Below are 23203 nucleotides of genomic sequence, written 5' to 3' on the forward strand. Positions count from 1 at the left end.
GACGTGAAAGTGAAAGCAATGCTTCATCTAACAAACATCGACATTCCTCAGGAAAGGGGTGGGACACAATGCTGGCAGCTCCTTTTGAGCAAGCTTCAGGCCAAGGTTCAGGGATGGGCCAGTCTGTCCATTTTGGTTTCTCTCGGTTTTTCATTTTTCCAATCTTAAGTATAGCTCTCCACATTTGCACATCAGTTGCTGCTTTCCCCCCCCCCCAAAGCCCTCATGAAAACTAATCAGCATTTTGGTGTGAATATCTTGTAACATACGGTACCTTATAACACGATTGTATGTGGTCATGCCTAATAAAGTCTTACCTTGGTTGTCAAACGGAATCTGTTCTGGAAGTCCGTTCTACTTCCGAAAACGTTCGACAACCAAGGCGCGGCTTCCAATTGGCTACAGGAGCTTCCTGCACTCAAACGGAAGCCGAGTCAGACGTTTGGGTTCCAAAGAACGTTTCCGAACCGGAACACTCACTTCTGGGTTTGCAGCATTCGGGAGCCAAAACGTTTCATTCGCAAGGCGTTCAGAATCCAAGGTATGGCTGTACACGTATTTTTGCAAATTGATTTCCCCTAATACAACACATTTCTGTATATTATTTTCATATGTGTGTTTTTATTTCTGCATTACCCCAGTATTCCTGTGCCTATTATTTTGCTGCAAAATTCAGAGAAGTATGTGCCAAAGGAGGGCTGCGTTTCAGTTCTCATATTGTTATGGGAAGCGTGAATTAGGTGTGCTCTCTTTCAATGCAAACTGAATCAAATTTCTCCACAATCCCTAGTGAAGGTGCCAAAAGCCAGTGCAGGAGGATTATGGACTCTACCTCCTCTCCTCTAGCCTTGAACCCTTGAGGGGAGGAGGCAAGGGAAGGAAAAGTTAGTGACAGATCATCTGCAACATGCATCTTAAACATTGGGATTATCGAGCAACAATCAATTGAACACCATAATTAGCCTAGGTGCAGGGATACTTTTTCAGTCCAGGGGCGAGGGTCCCTTCTGGGCAATTGTTTTGGGGTGAGCACATGCCAATGGTGGTCAGCGCCAGAGGCAAAAGTGCACAGAGCAGCAAATGTGAATTTTACCTCCACCACACAAGAAAATAATGTAAGCCTGCTGAATCATGCTATCTAGTCCAACATCCTGTCTTCACATTGGCCAACCAGATTCCTGGGAGAAACCTGTGGGGTGTGAAACACATAGCAATCAAGTACAACATTCCTAGAATGGACATGCTAGTGGGCGCTTTGTACCAGCCAGGAGTCTAACTTCCTGTTTCCTCCTGAGCTGGGACAAACTTCCTCTGCATGTGACTAGAGGCCTGTGTGTGTGAGGCCTAATCTGGGGAAGAGGAGTACACCATCTCCTTTAGCTCCTCTCTCTTCTCCATTTTGTTTTTCTACATGTTAGCACAAGTGACTGCCTGTCACCAGTCACTTGGGACTAACTCCCTTATGGGATAGTTCTGCATGTACATATACTTTTGTAACCTAAGTCTGCCTTCAGGGATCAAACTGTGAACTGAATGATTGTGAGTAAACTACTTTTATATTGACTTTAATAAGATTGCCGTGTCTATTCTTTTTAAGAGGGACAGGAAGGGATCTTACCAGGAATCTTATACTGAGAGGCTCAGACGAGCCTGCAACAAGCTAACCACTGTGTATTTAAAGGGGAATGTTTAAACTCTGCTAAGCTATAGAACTTGCTAACGCAAGTTAGGAAGGATATCATTAAACAATATATCCTCTCCTGCCTCCCTGAACATTCCCACAAAACCGGCAAGCAGGAATCAGGACTCAAGCATAAGGGCCTTCTCCCTTCCTGTGACTTCCAGCAATTCAGAAGCACCACTGCCTCTAACTGTGGAGGTGGAGCATAGCCGTGTCGTGGCTATAAGCCATTGATTGCATACCCTCCAACATTCCTCATATGAAAATAGGGGAAATGCTTACTCCTGACCTGCCTTGAAACCCCATTGTTGTGCCCCCTACCCCCACAGAGCATTTCCACCCCCACTTCACCAGCACACCCACACCCTCTACCGCCCGCCGAAAACCCATCAACCCTGATTTGATTCTATTCTTTGGTAGAGTGACAAAAAGGGGGGAAAACACACACCAATAAATAAATTTTAGAAAGGGGTAAGATTAGATGTTGACATACAAAGCATTTTTCCATTAAAAAATTCAAGACTTCTTTGTTCTCCGCTTCCTCTTTCTTCCCACCCAGGGCAGCCCTGCCCTGCCCTCTGCCTGCCCCTCAGCACCAGTGCACCATGTGGGGCTGGGCCTTGGCAGTGGCAGTGGCAGAGAAAGGAGGGGAAGGGATGAGGTGTGGGGCTCCCTCCCCACAGAGCTGCATCTGACACCTTGCTTCTGGCAAGTGCTGGACACACAACGCTTTGCCCTGGCTTTTGAGACTTGAGGTGTTTATTTTTTTGGCCCCACCTTATTTCTGTCACTGCAAGTTTTTAAAAACAGTTTTAAACATTGTGTTTTAATGTTGTAACGCGTCCTGGGACCTTAGGGTGAAGGATGGGTAGCTAATACTAACAACGGGTTAAGATTTATCTGTGGATTGCTGTTTCCATATGCACATTTGTGTTTCCATATGCACATTTGTGTTCCCACATTTGTGTTCCCTTAAACCACAGAGCCTAGGGCTTGCTGATCAGAAGGTCAGCGGTTCAAATCCCTGTGACGGGGTGAGCTCCCGTTGCTCGGTCCCAGCTCCTGCCAACCTAGCAGTTCGAAAGCACATCAAAATGCAAGTAGATAAATAGGAACCGCTACAGCAGGAGGGTAAATGGCGTTTCCGTGTGCTGCTCTGGTTTGCCAGAAGTGGCTTTGTCATGCTGGCCACATGACCTGGAAGCTATACGCCGGCTCCATCGGCCAATAATGCGAGATGAGCGCGCAACCCCAGAGTCGGTCACGACTGGACCTAATGGTCAGGGGTTCCTTTACCTTTACCTTTATCCATACATGGACACTTTCAATTTTATGCCTCCAGAATCTCCGCCCACCATAACTTCTAGAAACCTCAGATCCATTATGGGCATGCCTGCAAGTATTTGTTAATTTTATTTTTTTAAGGAGAGGACTGATCTGTTGCAAAAGATATTTTCTTGGAGCAGTAATGGTTTCTCCTCCTAAATTTCACAGACTCTTCATAATCCATATGCAAGAGGCCATCAAAGCTCAGACTCATTTTTATATACTAGACAACAATATTTCTTCCAGAAATATGAAGTTTCATTCTCTTTTATTTTATTGTAAGTAGACATGGTATAGCAATTTATAATCCTTTTAAAACATAAATTTGTTTTCTGTTCTGTGCCTTCTTTCTGAGCATTGTCTTCTCTTTACCCTCTTTTTGTTTTGTTCCTGTAAAAAACAACAACAACAACCACACATAATTTTAAAAATGCAAATGAATTACTGGCACCACAGGTACCTATTCCCCATTCATTACAGCCCAACAAAGTGGTCCAGAATGATACTGTGACTGATTGCATCATCCACCACTGAGAGATCCAGGAGATTCATCAGGGTCTCAGCCTCCCTTGTCTTCCAGGGAAGATCATCCGCTGGAGCAAGGGGAGCGAATGCTGTGTAGGTTGCCATACGTCCGGAATTTCCCAGACATACTCAGTATTCAGCCCTCATAAAGAGCATCTGGGTGGAAATCGCTAAAATGTCCAGGAAAATCCAGGTGTATGGCAGCCATGTTGGTAGTGTGTCCAGATTTTCACTTTTTGAAATATGGCAACTCTATCAATGTACCCACTACGTTTTGAACTACAACTCCCGACAAGCCTGGCCAATGCAGGGAATGATGAGAGTTATAGTCCAAAACCTCTGGAAGGCATTACATTGGCTATCCCTGCCCTACAGCAACCAAAGCAGTTTAAGATTTCAAAACTAGGATGGACATCACAACGGAACTGATCCAAATAACCTGCCTCCATCCGAGCATATGTGGAGTTGGGCCATCCATTGTCACATTGTCCTGATATATCAGATTTGGCCAGCATCAAATTATTTGAGACTGGTCAGAAGTATCAGTAGGTGTTCCTATATAAGAGAGGTCTGACTGACTACTGCAGACTTTCCTCTTCCAACCAAGTTGAAGTTCGTTCCCAGTCTGCATCTGTATTGGAATTATTTTCAATGTGTTTTTATGGCTTTATCACTTGTTGCTTTGCAAATCTGTCTCCTTTGGGAGGAAGGGTGGGAGATATAAATGTAATGAATAAATAAACTTGCCCAGCAACAGCTCCTTTAAGATTAGATTGCCTCATTTCTAAGGCAAATGACAAATGGCTGTTTTCCTTACCGTAAGCAAGAGAGAAACCATGTTGACAAGTTTTAAATGGGGAAGGATAGGAGGCTTTTAAAACCTGCAACTCACCCTAAGAGACTCTCTGCAAATTGACATCCCCTTTGATCTCCAGAGCCCGGACGCTATGAAATGGAATGCGGTGGGTGTATTTCAGCAATTCTTTACTATTGACAGAGACCTAGGGAAAGAACAGAACAAGAAAATGACAGCACAGGCTGATTTAGGGCAGTACGACTGGTACCTTTGCACAGAGTGCAGAGCAATTGTCATCTAAGGCGTGTGCTATCGAAATTACGTATCAAAACTAACAGTGTTTCACACATATCATAGACTTTATGGAAGGTTTTCTTAACAAAACATCAAAACTTATATTAATCTTTCCTCAAACACCTATCCATTAAAAAAAAACTTTGGAAAAACTTTAAAAAGTATAAGTTAGTCAAAAAATAGTAATTTAAACAAAATGCTTATAAAAAATAAGATAATTACTTAACATTTAGCTTCTATTGCACATTAAATCCACTGAAGTCAAAAGAAAAAGTATAAAGAGATGTTGTTCAAAATGTGCCCTTTGAGAAGTTTGGTTTTGGCAATTGCAAAACAATATCCTTGAAATCAATGCTTGCCTTATCTTCTACAATGGGGAAGGCAAACATCCAAGATCCTGGTTTTTTTCCTGCGATATGACACAATAATCGGATATTATATTTAGAAATGACTTTGGCCATGTACTAAACAACATTTTTTTTTTCAAATTTCATGAGTAGGAAATCAGTTTAGAGATTTCATGCAAACTTGTATATTGGGACACTATTATACACTAGTGGGGCACTTTTATGTGTATCAATGTGCCCCGTGTCTTAGTGTATCAAAGTGCCCCAATGGACATTTTCAGAAAACTAACAATTATTAATAAAACCACTGAACTTATTTAAAAAACATGTGTAATCCTGATTACTGAGTGGGATAACTTACTTTTGGTATTTTTATATCTTAAACTAAACGACATAAAACAGCACTGGAACACTTTTACATTTCATGCAATTGTTTAGTTGGCTATGCTAAAAACACACCTACTCTTGTCAAACGCAAATGGCGAATTGGCGGGCGGCACGGTCGCAACTGTCGCACTCACACATGTATAGACACGTTTTAGTGATGTCACAACACGGATAATGTTTCTCAATATTGAAATATTGTTGGTGTTTCAATGTGCCCCTTGCATCAATGTGCCCCGACTCCCCCTACACTATTCTGGCCACAGCAGTCATGTAAAGAAATAGATTAAGTGCTCTCTTTTTTGCATATAGTAAAGGGGCCCCTGACCATCAGGTCCAGTTGTGTCCGACTCTGGGGTTGCGGCGCTCATCTCACTCTATAGGCCGAGGGAGCCGGCGTTTGTCCGCAGACAGCTTCCGGGTCATGTGGCCAGCATGACAAAGCTGCTTCTGGCGAACCAGAGCAGCGCACGGAAACGCCGTTTACCTTCCCGCCAGAGCGGTACCTATTTATCTACTTGCACTTGACATGCTTTCGAACTGCTAGGTGGGCAGGAGCTGGGACCGAGCAATGGGAGCTCACCCCATTGCAGGGATTCGAACCGCCGACCTTCTGATCAGCAAGCCCTAGACTCTGTGGTGTAACCCACAGCGCCATATAATCATCTCTTATAGCCAAGAAAAAGGGCTATATTGGGGGTTTTTTAGGGAACTTAAATTTAAAGATCCTTTTAAGTTCCACATGCATCATGTCCCAATAATCTTTAGCAAATTTGCACAACCACCACATAGATCATTCTTGTCAAGATGTTCACATCCATATCTCTAAAGGGGATGACGAAATGTCATACCCCTGCAATTTCTTCTGACTGTCTAGACGCAGGGCTTTTTTTCAGCCAGAACTCATCAGAATTCAGTTCCAGCACCTTGGGAGAAATTGTGGGAAAAGACCCTTAAATTTACGGCATGTACTGTTTTGAAAGAAAATATGATGAAAATATGTACCATGTTTCTCATATTTTAAGGCATCCCTACAAAATAAGGCATGGCAGGATTTTCAAGACCTAGCGAAATATAAGGCGTAGCCCGAAAATAAGACATGCTGGTATGGCAGGGCACGCCATGCCAAGTCCCAACCCAGCGGGACCCGGCAAAGGTCTGAGAGGGCGGCTCCGGGAAGCGAGGAAGGAGCAGGCAGTGGCCGACAGCAAGAACCTTCCCCGAGGGAAAACGGGACGACATGCCCAGGCGAGAGACAGGAGGAGGAAGAGGGCAGCGGCGGCAGCAGCTGCAAGCAGAGACCCAGACAAGGAGGCAGCCGGGAGCGCAAGAGGGAGCGCAGCCGGAGCCGGAGGGCGAGGAGGAGCCTCTGGCGTGGGGAAGCCGGAGGGCGGGCAGGCAGGCAGGCCGGGCGGCTGTGGCGGGGCAGAGGATCCGCCGGTGGGAGCTGGGAAGGAGGAGGAAGTGATGCGTGTTCCGGCTCCTCGTGTACTGCGGCAGCTCCGCCCGGCCTGGCTCCTCCTTCCCTAGCGTGCGCTGTGCTTGCGCTGTGCTGCTCTCCCGCCGTCTCTTCCGGCTCAGCCAGAGCCGAGACAAGGACACGGGGAAGGAGGAGGAAGAGGAGGCGGGGCCTCGGCACCCATGGCAGCCTCCTCCGGATGGGAGCAGCACTACACGGTGGGGAGCCCACCCTTTGCTGGCTCGAGCTCCAAGCCGGCAGCGGGCTGCTGCCTTTGCTGGTTCCCGCTCAGTCGGGGCTCAGCAAAGCACGCACTTTGCCAAGCCCCAACGGAGCGGGAGCCGGCAAAGGCAGCAGCGCGCGCTTTGCCAAGCTCCAAGCCGGCGGCGGGACGCAGCAAGAGCTGCAGCGCGCACAGCTTGGAGCCCCAACCCGGCAGGACCCAGCAGCGTGCCCTGCTGAAGCGCCAACAAAGTGCACAGCAGCCAGTTCCGGGCGCCGAGCCACAGCAGAAAGAGGAGGTACCGTAATTTTTTTAAAAAAATAAGACACCCCCGAAAATAAGCCACAGGCTTATTTTCTTGAGTAAAAATGAATATAAGACATGACTTATAATATGAGAAACACGGTATAGATGGTATTTAACTCCTATTAAATTATCAAAGATGTATCGTATTTCTGATAATAAGTGTTGGAAATGTAAAGAGAAAGAAGGGACCTTTTACCACATGTGGTGGACATGCCCCAAAGTAAAATACTTATGGGAAAAGATTTATAATGAAATAAAAAAAGTGTTGAAAAACATGTTTACTAAAAAAAACCCAGAAGCCTTTTTACTTGGAATAGTAGGGAGAGAAATCCCCAAGAAAGATACTACATTCTTTTTGTATGTCACAACAGCTGCCAGAATACTACTTGCCAAGAACTGGAAGACACAAGAGACACCCATGATAGATGAATGGCAAATGAAGATGATGGACTTTATGGAACTTGCCGAAATGACTGGGAGACTATGCGACCAGAAGGAAGAGACAGTGGAAGAAGATTGAAAAAAAATTAAAATATATTTGAAAAAATATTGCAGTATATAGAAAATTATTGCTCTTAGTGAATATAAAATAGGCTATAAGCATTAAAAGTAAGATTTTGATGAAGAGTTAATGTAGAATTTAAATAATTGGTTAATAGATAAAGAAATAAATTAATAGTCGGTTACTAGATGATGAGGAATAAACTGCTAAAGATGTAATTTAATGAAATTCAGAAAGGAGCGAAGGAAGTCACTTGAGGATGTTAATGAAAATAAGGTTAACATAAGGGAAGTATGTATCTGTTTTTGTTTTTAGATTTGTTTGTTTAGTTGGTATTGTTGTATTCTGTTTTTTCATTGTTTGTTGTTGTTTTTTTATAAAAATGAATAATAATAATAATAATAATAATAATAATAATAATAATAAACCCAGTTCCAGCACCTCTCAGGAGGGTGCCATTGCCATTCTAAGAGAACGAGGGAGGTGTTTATGGTGAGTTCCGGCAACTCTTTTTCTAGAAAAATAGCACTGCCTAAACATAAAGCCATTTTGCCCATTACAGAAAAAGTAAAGCCATCTTGAGCCACGAGAATTAAAAGCCCACAGGCCATGAGAAGACTGTTTGATGAAGAATAGATAAGGCGCACCGGCAGCCTCACCCTGTAGCAGTCGCTCATTACATCGATGAACGTCGTAAAACTGGCCCCCGCCTCGAAAGGAATGGGACAGCGTTCCTCTTTCCCCCAAGTTCCGTTTTGCATCGTATTGCAAACCACCTCCTTCTCATTCATCCGTGGGTTGAAGTGGAAGACGATGTTGCCACTCTCGCCCAACAGATTTAACAGTGAACGCAAACCTGAAATGCGATATTGACACTGATGCTGCGCAGGAGGAGATGGTGGGGTGGGGTGGGGTGGGGTGGGGTGGGGTAGAGTAAGGGGGGGTTAAGAGCGGAGGAGTAGTGGCAGAAAGGAGTAGTTTGAGGCTGGATTAAGAAAGGATGTCCTGCAACTCACCTTAGAACGAGGGACTCGAAGTTGGAAGGGACCCTGAGGATCATCTAGTCCAACCCCTTGAAATGCAGGGATATGCAAATGTCCCATATGGGGATCAAATCTGCAACATTGACATTATCAGCACCATGCTCTAACCAACTGAGCTATCCAGACTTTGGGATAGGATCGACCATTAAAGCTTATTAAATACATACTAGTGTAGGGGAAACTGCTTAACGCAAAGATGGCTGTAGTTTTCACCTCCTTAAAATGTGTTGCATTTCAATGCACACAAGTTTCTGCTTAAAAGAATAAGATGGGGAGGCTTGCTCACCCTGAGGACCACATTCGCTTTCTGGACAACCTTCTGAGTGCCACACCCCAGTGGTGGGCAGGGACAGAGGCAAAATGGAAGAAGGAGCTGTACTTATTAAGTAATATAATTTTACCTGTTGCACAGCAGATTAGTTTCTCCATCAGCCTTCACCAACTTGGCGTCTTCCGGATGCTGTTGGACAGCACCAGGTTGTGTCCTACATCCACTCACTCATCCATCCCCATCCTTCCCCACAGGAAGCAAAAGGCATGATCAGAGTTTGAGGGCAAATTCCAGCCAGGCAAAAACACTCTGGATATGAAGCAGGGCCAGTGAACGGCGTGGCCTGTGGAGAGCTCCAAGGGCCAAATGCAGAGGCCTGGAGGTCCACATTCAGACCCCAGGTCTGAGTCCCCCATACTAAATTGTCACAGAGTGATAGTGTGGTGTGTAGCCAGTGCAAAAAAAAAGTGGCTTTTTAACAGCTGCACAGAAGAAAGAATTCTGGCAAATGTGATTTGTCCTGAAGGGGTGGAAAAGTTGTGACAAGAATTGACACCCTGCAAGGGAACATTGGGCAGGGAGCAGCTATAGAATGAACTCTGGCTTCCTATTAAAAATAACAACTTGTGATAGCTGTCATTATTGTAATGAAGTTGTGACCGGTCCAGGCTTTTAAGTTAGGGTTGCCAGACTCAATAGTGGACAGGACTTCTGTGCCTTTAATTGCGCTGCTCTCTTTTGAGTCTGGAAACCTTAAAGAGAAACCAGCAGACCCTTTCTTTAATTTCCAAGCAAAGGGTCTGCTGGTTTCTCTTTAAGGTTTCCAGACTCAAAAGAGAGCAGGGCAATTAAAGGCACAGAAGTCCTGTCCACTATTGAGTCTGGCAACCCTATTTTTAGTCCCAGCAATTTCCTCAGGAAGACCCATTTTTTACTGCTGAATTGGAGCAACTGGCAATAGGGTGTTGTTTTTTTGCGGATTGCCATTTGCTCCAATTCACATGGGTTTCCCCAGGGAAAACCCGAGGACACAACAAAAAGCCTGGGCAGTTGCCTCGAAAGCATGGAAGCAAAGGTGAGTGTGAATGAGCCCTCAGTGTTGCTCATAGTACCGGGTATCTTTTCTATGTGACAGAAAGTCAAAATATAGTCTGAAGAGTTAATCTCGGTGCGGTAGAGGGTTTGGGCTCCCTAAGATAACTTTCTGACTTAAGTCTGGGAAATTCTTTAGTAACAGAAGAAAGATTGGTGTAGGAGGGGTAGGGGCATTTGTTGAGGGAGGCAAAGAGGAGACAAACCCTTTTGTGGAATGCAGGGCCTGGCCTTCGATGTAAATCGCCATCCCTCCACGCAAGGGCCCGTGGAAGTGTTGCAGAAAGGGAACAGCCTGTGGAGCAGGAAAGCAAAAGTCATCACATCCTTGTTCCTATTCTCCAAAATGAACTATACAGTTATCATCATCATCTATTATATTATCTCTACTGGAAGTAGTTGAGTTTTAAAAATCAGGAGGCTGCTTCTCAAATAGGCACACTTGGTCATAGAGTTGGGGACACCCTAGGCAGAGACCTTAACTTGGGGATAAACTTGAAGCCACTGGGGGACCTCAACTCCATGCCCACCACAGTCCCAAAAATTATCAGGCCTTCCAGCTAATGCTATTCTATTGGCCTTGGGGGTGGAGAGAGCCCAGCATGTTAAATGCAAAGGTGCATTTAACACCCTCCTCTGATTTGGAGAGGAGGAAGGAATGTGAGCCACATCACTGCTGAGGTTTTTTTTTTTTTTTAATAAAAAAAAACTTTATTAATGTTAAAGAAAAAATTAAGAAAAACGATACAAACCAGTAACCAATAAAAAACATATATCACATTTCGTTATTGAGTCTTCTTTGTCCCTTTTTTCCCTCTCCACCCCTGTCCCTCCCCGCCCTTATCCCTCCCCCCATATTTCTCCCCCTGTTTCAAGCTTATCCTTTCCTACCATAAGATCTTAACATACCAAAATTCATTGAGTTGAAAAAGGTAAGTAATATATACATGCTGTATTAACAAAGTTATATATCATTTTAGTGAATTGATCATAACAGAGTTGTTAGACGTCTAAGATTATGTTTGGTTTTTCCAATTTTTCCTTAATATAGTTAAAAAAGGGTGCCCAGTTTTTTTTTTATATCGTCTGAATTCTTTCCTCTAGTTTCTTCATAATGTTTTGCTAAATTATAATAATTAAATAATTTTATTTGCCAATCTTCTTTGCTCGGGATTTCCGGGGTTTTCCAATTTTTTGCGACTAATAATCTGGCGGCTGCTGTCGCATAGCTGATTACACACCTATCATTTGTTTGTATGTCCTCAGGCATCATTCCAAGGAGGAACATTTCGGGACTTTTCTTAAAGGAATATTTTAGCATTTTTTAAAATTCCTTATATAGCATTTCCCAAAATTCCTTAATTACACTACAATTCCACCACATGTGGATAAATGTTCCAACCTCCTTTCCACACCTCCAACACAGATTGTTAACCCCTGGGTACATTTTAGACATTTTTAGTGGGGTCAAGTACCATCTATTCTGCATCTTTAAGATGTTTTCCTTTAGGTCGTAATTTGGTGTAAAATTTGAATCTTTCTTCCACAGGTTTTCCCATTTCTGCACTGGGATAGCTTTCCCCAGGTCTTGACCCCACTTAATCATGTATTCCTTCGTCATTTCTTCCTCTGTTTTCCATTTTAGGATTATCTGATATAATTTTTTTATTAATTTGGTCTTTTTCACTAGTAATATTTCCTCAAATTTTGACATTTCACCGTCAAACCCCAATTTTTTGTCAATTTGTAATCTTTGGTTAATTTCAAAATATTGTAACCAGGTGGTCAGTAGGTGTTTTATTTCTGCATATTCTTTTAGTTTTAAGGTTCCCTCTTTTTCTTCCAATAATAATCTATATGTGGGCCAATTGTTGTCCATATTAGTTCTTTTTACGGCAACTAATTCTAATGGTGAAAGCCACCATGGAGTCTTGGGCTCGAAAAACCTTTTATATTTCTGCCATACTAGATACAACGATTTCCTAATTAGATTGAACATAAAAACGTTCTTTTTTTCTATTTTATCTTTCATTAAATAACGGTGCCAGCCAAAGGCTAGCCCTTGGCCCTCCAAATCTAAAAGGTCCGTGTTTTTGAGTTCCACCCACTCTTTAATCCATGCAATCGCAGCCGCATCGTGATATATTTCAAGGTCTGGGAGACCAAAGCCTCCCCTGTCTCTATGGTCTATCATGATTTTGTATCTCACCCTCGGTCTTTTCCCTTCCCAAATAAATTTCATAATATCCTTTTTCCATTCCTCAAAGATTTTGTCTTTCCCCAGAATTGGTAAATTTTGAAATAAATAATTCATTTTAGAGACAACACACATTTTGATTAGAGAGATTCGACCCATTAACGATAATTTCAATTTTCTCCATTCTTCCATATTTGCTTTTATCTTTTTCCACATTACTCTATAATTTTCCTGTACAAGATCTATTCCTTTTATTCTTGTTTGGATGCCCAAATATTTCAATCTTTTATCAATTTTTAGGCCTGTTTTTTCTTGGAGTATCTGTTTTTCTTTAATTTCCAAATTTTTCACCAGCATTTTGGTTTTCTCATAATTTATTTTTAATCCCGCTAATCTGCCAAATTCATTTATTTTCTTAATTGCAGAGGGTATACTTTGGAGTGGATCTTCGGTGGTTATAATTATGTCATCTGCATAAGCCTTTACTTTAAATTTTTTATTGCCAATTACTATTCCCTTAATAGTTTCTTCTTGCCTTATATTTTTTAATAGAATCTCTAATGTTAATATAAAAAGAATAGGCGACAAGGGGCAGCCTTGCCTTGTGCCTCTTTCAATATTTATTTTATTGGTTGATCTTCCGTTTATTAATATCTTGGCTCCTTGGGTTTTATAAATTGCTTTTATTGCTTTCTCCATTCGTTCTCCCAAATTTAAATTTTCTATTGTTTTTATCATGAATGCCCACGATACTCTATCGAAAGCCTTCTCGGCATCGATTGATAGAATGGCTGCCTGTTTATCTCTTCTGTTTTCAAGGCATTCCAAAATATTTACGATGTTTCTAATATTGTCCTTTGCAAATCTACCCTTTACAAATCCAGCTTGATCTTTGTGTACTAATTCTTCCAGGATTTTATTTAGTCTACCTGCCAAAATTTTTGCGAATATCTTATAATCCGAATTTAGAAGAGAGATTGGTCTGTAATTAGATGGTAAATCTGTGTCTGTTTGTGTTTTAGGTATTAATGTGATCTGTGCTTCTGTCCATGATTTGGGGATCCTCCCCCTTATAAATATGCCGTTCATAACATCCCTGAGTGGGGTTAATATTATTTCCTGGAGTTCCTTATAATATTCTGCAGGCAGTCCATCTGGACCTGGGGTCCTCCCATTTTTCATAGATTTTATTGCTTCTGTTATTTCCATTAATGTAATTTCTTTATTTAGAAATGTCATTTTTTCTGATGGGATCTTTGGAAGCTGATATTTTTTAAAATATTCTTCAATCTCTTGGCTGCCTGCCTCTTCTTTTTGGTATAGAAATTCAAAGAATTTATAGAAAACTTTCCTGATTTCCTCCGTCTTATCAAAAATTTTCCCCCCTGATTTAATTCTATTTATTATTTTTTCATTTTCCCTTTTTTTAATCTGCCAGATCAATAATTTACTTGGTTTATTTGCCCACTCGAAATATTTATATTTCCAAAATTTTAATTTTCGTTCCATCTCTTGATCAATTGTCTTTTCAAATTCTGTTCTCAATATTCTTAATTCATGCTCAATACTCCTGTCATACTTTTTATAAAGGGATCTTTCTTTTTTCTTTATTTCTTGTAATAGATTTTCTTTCTTTAACTCCTCAGCCTTCTTAATTCTAGCTGCTTGTTCTATAAAATATCCACGCATAAAAGCTTTCCCCGCGTCCCACATTGTATTTATATCTACCTCACCATTGTTATTTAGTTTGAAATATTCTTTCAATTTTTTAACTGCTTCTTGTTTTATATTTGTTTTTTTCAACATAAAGATATTTAGTCTCCAATTTCTTTCCTTTTGTTCTTCCTTTAATGTTAAACTCATTGCGTTGTGATCTGATAATGTTTTGGGATTAATTTCTACTTTTTGAATTCTTAATGATAATTCCTTTGGTATCCAAATCATATCTATTCTGCTTGCACTTTGGTGTCTAGCTGAGATATGCGTAAATTCTTTTTTGATGGGGTTTTTATGTCTCCAAGCATCTAATAGATTTAAATTTTTAGTCAGATTCAAGAATTTATTTGGTAATTTCGTTTTATTTTTCTTAGTATCCCTTCCACTTTTGTCAAATTCTGGATCAATTATTCCGTTCATGTCCCCCATTATTATAATCTTACATTGATTGTATTTCATTATTTGAGATTCTAATCTTTCTAAGAAGGCTATTTTACTCCCATTTGGCGCGTAAAGGCCCACCCAGATCCACTGTTCACCTTCAATAATCGTCTTTACCATTACCATTCTACCTTCATTATCCGTCCATAGAATTTCTGGATTCCACTTCTTTTTAACATAGAATACTACACCTCTCTTTTTTTTGGCATCCGCCGTCGCGAATTCCATTCCTAATTTTCCGTTCTTTAATACCCTCAAATGCTTTTTATTTATGTGCGTCTCTTGAAGACAAATAACATCAAAATTTTGCTTCTTTAGTAGATGTCCCACTCTGTTCCTTTTTTTTTTGTTATTTAAGCCATTTATATTCCATGACATAATTCTTAAATCCATTTTTCTTTATTAAGATTTTAGAGGAAGGAAAAAGAAAAAGAAAAGAAAAGAAAAGGGGAAAGAAAGAAAGAGGGAAAAAGAAGGGAGCGGGGGAGAGGGAGTAGAAGGGAAGAAGAAAGTAGGGAAGAACGTAGGATGGGGGAGGGGAAGGGAGGGGGAAGGGAAGAGAGGGTAACAGGGGAAGGAATAATTATTAAAAGATAATCAAATTGAATTCTATACTAAGCAGAACATAGGAGACAAATCTTAGTTTCCTACTCTTACGTGAGTTTCCTTAAACAGTCATAATTATTAAATTGCTATTGAATAACTAGAATAACTAGAATGACCAGTACATTATGTTTTCTAGGTAGGGAGGAATTGATATTTACATTGGGGGCTCTTGTGTTTTATAAATTGTCCTCTCTATTCATCCTTCCGTTTCGCCGTCCTCTTTCTCTTCCTCCTCCTGTGCCCCCTCTCCCTCATCTTCTTCGTCGCTGTGTTCCTCCTCTCTTTCATCATCAGTCTCATTTTGTTGTTCTTTAGTCAATTTCATTCTGTCTCCTCCTAATTCTTGGGAGTAAGTCCTGAAGAATCTATCGGCCGCCTCTTGTGTGTTAAACCTCCTCCATCTTCCCTTGAATGCAAAGGCGATGCCTTCCGGATACTCCCATTTAAAGAAGACTTTTTTGGCTTTTAGGGCCTTTGCTAAAAACTGATATTTCTTCCTTTTGTGCACCAGCCTGGGGGGGATTTCTTTCATTATAATTATTTCAGTCCCATCCATCACAAATTTTTTCTTTCCCTTGGTTTTTAATATTTTATTTCTGAGCCACATCGTGGTAAACGTTGCTAAACAATCTCCAGGCCAGTTATTTGCTTTAGCCTTTTTAGAGTTGATTCTGAAGGCTTCCTCCAGTTGGGTCTCCATATCTAACTCCTCCAGGTTTAGCCATTTCGCCAGAGCCACTATCAGTCTTTTTTCAATATCTTCATTAGGTATCTCAGGGATGTTCCGGAACCTTAAAACCTTCTCCCTCATTTTCATTTGAAGCATAGCGAGGGCATCCTGTGTAGCTTCCCAAGCTTCCTTTTGGTCTTCTAGGTCTTTTTTCATTTTCTCTACTTCTTTTTTCCCTTCACGTCTTTCTTTGGAGAGATTTTTCAGAGAATTTTCCATTGTTTGATTTTTTTCCTGCACTTCTTGTATGCTCTCTATCGCTTTGTTAGATGTTTCTTCTATTTTGGTAAGTTGTTCTTTAATTTCTTGTTTATCTTTCTCATTTGAGTCCATTTTCCCTTCCATTTTTCCTACTTTATCTTCCAAACTTAGTAATCTTTCATTCATATCTTTCTTCATTTCTGTCAGGTCTTGTTTGATCTCTCCAATGTCACTTTTTAAACTTAGAATCAGGTCTCTAAGATCAATTTCATGCTCTGCTGTTGCTGATGACACTCTTCTTTGGGAGTTGCTGGCTGAGGTCTGTTTCTTTTCTTTATTCATTTTTTTAAAAATTGCCCGCACTGCTTCTTTTTATCCACTGGGTGTCGCTCTTAGATCAAATTCTCCACAGGGAATATCTGTTGGTCTTACAGCCTCCACTTGATGTCACTATTTTGCTTAGGGAGCTATTTTTCCGTTGGTCAGTTATTCTTCCTAATATGTTACCCACGTCACTTCTTGTTACTATGTCGCCTTGTCTGCTTAGTCATTCTCTTTAGCGCGTCGTCGCCATTTTATTTCAGATACTTTTATTCAGACAAAAAAAAAGAAGAAAGGATTAAATTCACTCTTTAAAAGACCAGTCAGAGCGGATTTTAGTGTAGTTCTCTGTATTTCGTATTTTCCTCTTAGATCGTCTTCAATCTCAAGGCTTACGATCTCCCGTCACAGCTCTGTCCTGCGTTGTATGAGTAATATATAAGATCAAAGCCCAAACAGGTCCTATTTTAAAAAGTTCTTGTTTCCCCCTGCTTGCCGATACTTTGTTTCTCCCCAGTCAGCGTCTCTTGTGTGCGCGGTGTCTGATCATTCAAATCCTTCCCTCTCCCCGCTTCCCTTTATACTCTTTGTAACAGTTCAGATTAGCTGGGGGGGGGGATGATCTTAATGTCGATCTCCTTCTGGTGTCCTTTATCTTATCCACGCCCGGGGATTAATAGGGGTTATATATTAAAAGGGGTTCTTTACCGTCGTGCACGCAGCTGGTTTTCGGCTTGTGCTGGAAGCGTCTTGTCTGTCTTAGTACCCAGGTCTCTCCCCCTCCTTCTGCCGGTTGCGAAGGTCTCCGGGAAAGCCTTTTGGGGACTGCCGACGTGTCGGGAGAGGATCGATCACTGCTGAGGTTAACTGGAAGTCAGAGATTAGGATTTGCCATCAGGAAGAAGTTTCTGATGGTACAGAAAGAGCTTTTCGATAGCAGAACAGACGCCCTCAGAATGTTGTGGAGGTTTTTAAGCAGAGGTTGCCTGCCCATCTGTCAGGGGTGCTTCAGTTGAGATTTCTGCATGGGCGGGGGTTGGACTAGATGACCCTCAGGGTCCCATCCAGCTAAAACATTCTGTTATTCTATTATCTTAGCTTTCCCCCCTCCTCCCCCCCCCCGCCCTTACTGTGCCTTGAACAGCAGCCTGGCAGACAAAATATTTAAGGAGGCAAGCTTTTCCCATCACCCAATTCCATGTGCCATAAACCTTGCTGGGATCCCTTGCAGATGACTGCAGTGCCTGGAGACAGACAGACAGGTCACGTATCCACAGCAGTGATTAGAGCAGGAATGACCAATAAAACATGTCTCACCCGTATCGGTCTCTACTACCAAAACAGGCACTGTAACTCTTCAACTGTTTGACTTTACCCCCAATGGCATTTCCCTCCACTGTCCCGCCAGGCAGATGGATGACAACTTCAATTCCATGCCAGAGCTCTGCCTACTTATTTTCTGCATTTCCTATATGTTTGAATCAATATCTGACCCTAGTTGCAGGTCACCATTCCACCTGCAAGCTTGGTCAGGTTGCCTGCAAAAACTCTGCTGTGAAGGAGGCAGGAAAGGGACTGTAAATCTGCTTGGCCACTTCTGATCACCTGCTTTAGAGATCTGCCTCAGCGTTTGAGATGCATGCTGTTATTTAGAAAGCTCCTGCTTTGTGCTGCATGCTGCACGAACATAATCTATTGAGAAGATGCCCATGCCATCCTTCTTCCCATTGCAATCCCAAAAGCTTTCATCTACTAAACATCTTATTTCTATACTTACTGGATACAAAATAGGTGAGGAAAAAGCCATCTTATAGCGCTTGCTGGAACTGTCCGAATGATTCTTCACCTTTTTCTACCCTCCAGAAACGAAGTGAACGGAGATGCTTATATAGAATTAAAGTTTCATTTCCTCAGGAAGCAAAACACGTGAAAGCAAAACCACCAGGACTGTTTTACCTTTAAATGAGACAGTTCTTGGAAATCTGCTTTGCTGCACAAGCTTTTTTTCCCATCTGCACTACATTGCCCTGTGACTGATGTCAACAATTTCAGAAAGTTGCTAGAACTGTGGTTTTTACTTTTTAAAAAATACTGTTTGATGACATACCTCTATGCTCCTTGGAAGCCCAGAGCACTTACTTGAATCGTTATGGTTTTTCCTTTTATTTGTGATTATTTATTTGGGGGGGGGGAGTGTTTTCATTCATTATGAAACCGTTTTTAAAATTTAAATTTGAAGAAATGTTTATGGGTATTGATGCTTTGCTTTGTTGTTTATCATAATAAATGTGAGAGAAACGGGTTTCTTTCTGGGTTAGAAAGTTTGCACAAGTATTAACCCCCTCCAAGGGAACATTGGGCAGGGAGGAGATATAGAATAAACTTTAGTTTTCTTTTTAAAATAACAACTTGTGTGAGCAGTCATTATTGAAAGGAAGGGTGTTCCTTACAAATACTGAAGATGTTATTGTTTGTATGGTTATGTATTAAGATAGTTTGTACATATGTTCATGATAAATCTATGTATATACTAGCTGGCCCTGCCACGTGTTGCTGTGGCTAATCCCTGTGACTGCCACCACCCTGTGTCGATCCATGACATATCCCACCCCTCCTCCCCCCACCCCGGCTTTTCCCTGAGATTTCCCCCAACCTGTCCCGTCCCAGACGTATCACATCCCCTTCTTCCCACCACCCCCGGGTCATCCCTTTTTGAGATTGGAATTATGACAACTTTCCCCTGCAATATAAAGTTTTGCTGTATCAGGAAAACATGATCTATTTTGTGTTTATTTGTAGGACATATGTCGGGGTTTCTATTAAGCCAACCTGTAACCGGATTTTTGCACTGCTCCTGCTGCTATTAGAAGCTAAGTCATGGTTTGACTTACCATTATATGTGCAAACCCAGACTTATGGTTTGTCTTGTTCCAAACAATCCACAAACAGTAGGCAAGTTTTGTTTCCTTCTTTTGCTTGGGAGGTACAAACCAAAAGTCCAGGTTGACATGTAAAATGTTTTTAGTAGTGCTGCACCAGCAGGACCAAGGAAGGAACAAAGTGGTCACACTTTTCTAAATGTGGCCTGTCAGGCTTGCTAAATAATTGTTTGGCTTAGTGTGAAATTGTGAAGAAAGGAAGAAGTTAGTTAACGTTTTGAAGTGAGGTATTTATTTTTGTCTTTTGGAGAGGCCCAGGGCTGTTGTGGAGGTGGCCTGGTCTGTGGGGGTGGCGTTATCGGTGGCGGCAGGATCCGTGGGGTGGGGTGGGGTGGATCGGTGTGATCTCCGGTGTGGGGGTGGGTCCCGGGAGGCGGCGGGATCAGCGGGGGTGCGATCCATGGTGTGTGTGTGTGTGGAGTAGTCTTGTTTGGGGGGGAGGGGGTCGCAGGAGGTAGTTTGGAGAGGCCTAGCACTGTTGTAGAGGCGGCCTGGTCCGTGGGGGTGGCGTTATCAGTGGCAGGATCTGTGGGGGGTGTGTGTGTGGAGTGGGCTTGTTCGGGGTGGGAGGCAGCGGAATTGGCGGGGATGCGATCCGTGGGGTGTGTGTGTGTGTGTGGAGTGGGCTTGGTCGGGGGGAGGGGGTCGCTGGTATGTGATCTCCTGGGCGGGCGTGGGTCCCTGGGGAGCAGCCTGGTCTCGGAGCGATCTCCAAGGCGGGCTTGGTTCCCTGAGGAGCGGCTTGGTCTTGGGGCGGTTTGCTCTTTGTTGGAGGCGTGGTCTCCGGGGTGTGAGGGATTGTGGGAGTATGTTTGTCCATTGTTTGTTGAATGTCCACTAGAGGGCGCAATTTTTTTGACCACAAATCCAGGTTTTTACCTGTGTTCGGTGTGTCAGCTGGTCAGTGTAAGTGCATGATTACCTGCTCACATGTGACTCTGAGATTGTGGCCAAATTTCAGGACAATCGGGTAAGTGCTTGTGGGAGAAAAGTGGGGAATAACACACATGCACCTTCACCATGACTCCTGTCCTCTCCAGTCAGCTCAGGAAGATGTGACTCCTCTGGGGAGGGGGAGATGCAGCCTTGACGCTTCATTCCTGGGCATCTCAGCACAGTCTTGGATGTACGGTATATAGATTGAAGAAAGAAATGTAACATACTGCATTCTGTGAATCAATATAACGTCTTCTGGGAAGGTCCCACCTTCTGTATCATGTGTGTTACATCAGTGGAGTTTGCTGCCTTCTTAGTAGTTTGGTTTTTGTTCGTTTTTATCCTCAGCTGAACACCAAAATGTGCAGCTAACCCAGGGACAGGGAACTTTTGTCAGCCTGGGAGGGGGGTCACATTCCCCTCTGAGCAATCATCTGTGGGTTGAGCACATGGGCGTAGGCAGGGGGGGCAGGAGGGGGCAATTGCCCCCCCTAGAGGCAAAGGCTGAGGGGCGCAGCAGTGTGGCAGCCCCAGGCTCCCGCTCCCGGCGCGAAGCTCCAGAGTCGCGCAGGGAACGCGAGCCTGTGGCTGCGTCCTCCGCGCCTCCCAGGTCTTCGGAGGAGGCGGCCCCAGGCTCCCGCTCCCAACGCATTCAAAAGCAATATTGCCTCACTGTGGAGGTGGAGAATAGCCATCACGGTTTCATAGAATCATAAAATTGTTGAGCTGGAAAGAACACCAAGGGACATCTAGTCCAACCGTCATCTTTCTTCTCTCTGGGGCACTTCTCTGTGATTTATTCTAGCTTAAGTATTTTTGTGGGGAACATTTGTTTAAAGGTGGGTGAGGGCAGATATCAATATAAACAACTTGTAATATTGGTCTCCACTGCACATGTTCCAGCTTGTCAATATCCTTCTGAAATTGTGGTGCCCTGATATGGACACAGTACTCCAGGTGTGGTCTGACCAAAGCAGGATAGACTCAGAGTGGTACTATTGCCTCCCTTGAATAAAGCCTAGAATAGCGTGTTGTTGTTGTTGTTTAGTCGTTTAGTCATGTCCGACTCTTCGTGACCCCATGGACCATAGCACGCCAGGCACTCCTGTCTTGCACTGCCTCCCGCAGTTTGGTCAAACTCATGTTCGTAGCTTCGAGAACACTGTCCAACCATCTGGTCCTCTGTCGTCCCCTTCTCCTAGTGCCCTCAATATTTCTCCAGAATAGCGTAAGGGTTTTTTTGTTTTTTTTTGCTGCTGTATCACACTGTTGACTCATGTTCAGCTTGTGGTCCACTAAGACATCTCCGTCTTTTTCACATGTACTGCTAGTAAGCCAGGTGTCCCCCATCTTATTTTGGTGCCACTGGTTCTTGCTGCCTAAGTGCAGAACCTTGCATTTGTCCCTGTTGAAATTCATTTTGTTAGCTTGTGCCGATGTCTCCAATCTGTTAAGGTCATTTTAAATCCCGATTCTGTCTTCTGCAACATTAGCTACCTCTCCTAGTTTGGTGTCATCTGCAAATTTGATGAGCATCTCCTCAATTCCTTCACCCAAGACATTGGACAACAACGGGCCCAGGACAGAATCCTGTGACACCCCACTTGTCACTTTTTTCCAGCATGATGAGGAACCATTAATGAGCTCTCTTTGGGTTCAGTCACTCAACCAGCTATGATGAAATTAAACTACCAGTAGCTATGGAAAAAAAACTGAAAACCAAATGAACACTCGCGAGGAAGCCTATTCAGCATAAGGGAATTTCCCTTTTAAAAAAGGATAACTTGGCAGCTATGTCCAGAGCACTCTCACAGCTGGCATCTGAAGCCATGTACACATGTTATCAGCAAAAACTGCAAGGTTTTTAGCGGGGGCAATAAGATCTATTATTTGATTATTGATGTAAACCCCCAAAATGTATTTTCTATAGTTAGGTTTTTACCTCTATCCTCAGTACATTTTATTTTATTGCTATGGCTAGCCGCTGATACAAATAAAGATTCTTCTTCTACATATGATCAGCCACAATCCATATCTATCGTGTAGTTTCTTGATAAATGCTGCTGTTTGAGGTGTTTCGCCTCATCCCAGCTTCCATCCAGTTTCAGAATGTAAGCCATGGTTAAGCTGTGGTGTGTACCTTTGAGGCAGCCACTGTACGTGCTCAGATGACAGCTTTATGAATGAGATTTGAAGGGATTGCAGGCTCAGGAAAACCAAACAGATAATGCTCCTCAGGTGAAGACATCTCTAGTGTGTACTGCCATGTGCAAAAGCAACTTGAAATGCAGTAGGTAAGGGAATGAGCTTGCTGTAGTTTAAGCTGCTAATGATCAAGTAGTCCCGGCTTTAAGTCTGAACTTTACAATGACCTGGAGAACCAAAAGTTCTAAAGGTTTCTTTTCTTTTAGTTATTGCGTGAAAAAAAATAAAAATAAAATTCAGTAGTCCATTCTAGTTCATGAGAAAGTTAAAATCTTACTATATAAGGACATGTTGGAAGGAGATAGTAGCAAAAATGAAACAGCAAGGAACCCTTGAACTTCCTCTCCAGGCCATGTTAAAGTGCAACTCTTGCAAGAAAAACTAAAGATGAATTAACTATCCATGGCTCGTATTGGGTTATTTTGGAAATAACTGCAGGCCTATCTCCCTAAATCCAGAAGCAGCTGGGCTAATTTCCTAGCCAAAGTGGAGTTTCACGCACACACATGCACACAAACACAACAGACAGTCTGTGATGATTACTTGCAACAATCCTGGCAGTTTCCTGTGGTCAGAAGACATCTGTCCTGAGTGACCTGGGTCCATAAAATCCTTACACAGGATGCACCATCCATGGGCATAAAACAGGGACATGTGGTGGA

General features: G+C 42.6%; 1 long non-coding RNA gene across 1 annotated transcript; it reads right to left on the bottom strand.

Moving 5' to 3' along the window:
- Positions 1–3258: 3258 nt before the first annotated feature.
- On the bottom strand, positions 3259–18348 carry LOC148685469 (uncharacterized). The gene is made up of 4 exons (XR_015950705.1): positions 18239–18348; positions 10456–10544; positions 4425–4533; positions 3259–3397 (listed from the first exon to the last, which is right to left on the bottom strand). It is a non-coding gene; the product is annotated as an uncharacterized LOC148685469 (long non-coding RNA).
- Between the last annotated feature and the right edge of the window lie 4855 nt (positions 18349–23203).

This window comes from Zootoca vivipara, chromosome 6, assembly GCF_965207765.1.
Source record: "Zootoca vivipara chromosome 6, rZooViv2.hap1.1, whole genome shotgun sequence".
Lineage (NCBI taxonomy): Eukaryota > Metazoa > Chordata > Lepidosauria > Squamata > Lacertidae > Zootoca > Zootoca vivipara.